Source organism: Nematolebias whitei, chromosome 15 (assembly GCF_014905685.2).
Source record: "Nematolebias whitei isolate Nwh7 chromosome 15, NemWhi1, whole genome shotgun sequence".
Classification (NCBI taxonomy): domain Eukaryota; kingdom Metazoa; phylum Chordata; class Actinopteri; order Cyprinodontiformes; family Rivulidae; genus Nematolebias; species Nematolebias whitei.
In genome coordinates this window covers 18,295,105-18,295,936 of record NC_056512.1, presented here as the reverse complement: position 1 = coordinate 18,295,936, position 832 = coordinate 18,295,105, and the positions used below count along the sequence as shown (strand labels likewise).

General features: G+C 38.5%; 1 protein-coding gene across 1 annotated transcript in view; it reads left to right on the top strand.

Moving 5' to 3' along the window:
- LOC119422083 (ral guanine nucleotide dissociation stimulator-like 1) overlaps positions 1–832 on the top strand; it is a 19,888-nt gene that overhangs the window by 2,706 nt on the left and 16,350 nt on the right. The gene's annotated exons all lie outside the window — the stretch shown is intronic.

Here is an 832-nt window from a genome sequence, read left to right as displayed (position 1 = left end):
ATGGATGGATGGATGGATGGATGGATGGATGGATGGATGGATGGATGGATGGATGGATGGATGGATGGATGGATGGATGGATGGATGCAAATTATTCCATTGCAACCTGGAGACTCTTTTGGCAAACAATTTGTAACATTTCGGTCAGATTAACAGTGTACTGCAAAACTGACAAAACTGATTAAAGGGTTTGAATAAAATGTTTCAAAAAAATCTTTGCAGATTTGAGATATTTTAGTAATCCAATTTGAATATGAGTTCTTCAGCCTAGCCATTAGCTTTTATTAGCCTTCCCTGGGCCCGGTTCACTTTTGAATTCATTTAAAAATCCTTCTGTATGTTTTTAATACTCTAAACAGTTCTGCAACCTCTTATCTCGGTGATCTGCTGCAGCCATATGTCTCAGAGCACTCTCTGAGGTCAGCAGACCAGATGCTTTTATTGGTTCCAGGCACTCGTTTTAAGCTCAGAGGTGAAAGGGCTTTCTCTGTTGCGAGTCCAAGACTGTGGGACAAGTTACCTCTACAGGCCAGGCATGTTCCCTCTCACTGTTTTTAAGTCTCGTTTAAAAATTCACTTTTATTCTCTGGCTTTTGACACTGCGTGAGATGATTTTAACTTCTGTGTATTTTATAATATCAGTCATTTGGTTCTTATCTTTACCTCTGTGGTGATATGTATTTTTTGCTATGTCCTCTGTTTATTTATTTTTCCTGGTCCTTTGTTTGGTCTTGTTGCTGTTTTTAGATGCTTTATAACTAAAGTGGTATGGTATGGTAAGTTATGTATGGTATGGTATGGTATGGTATGGTATGGTATGGTATGGTATGGT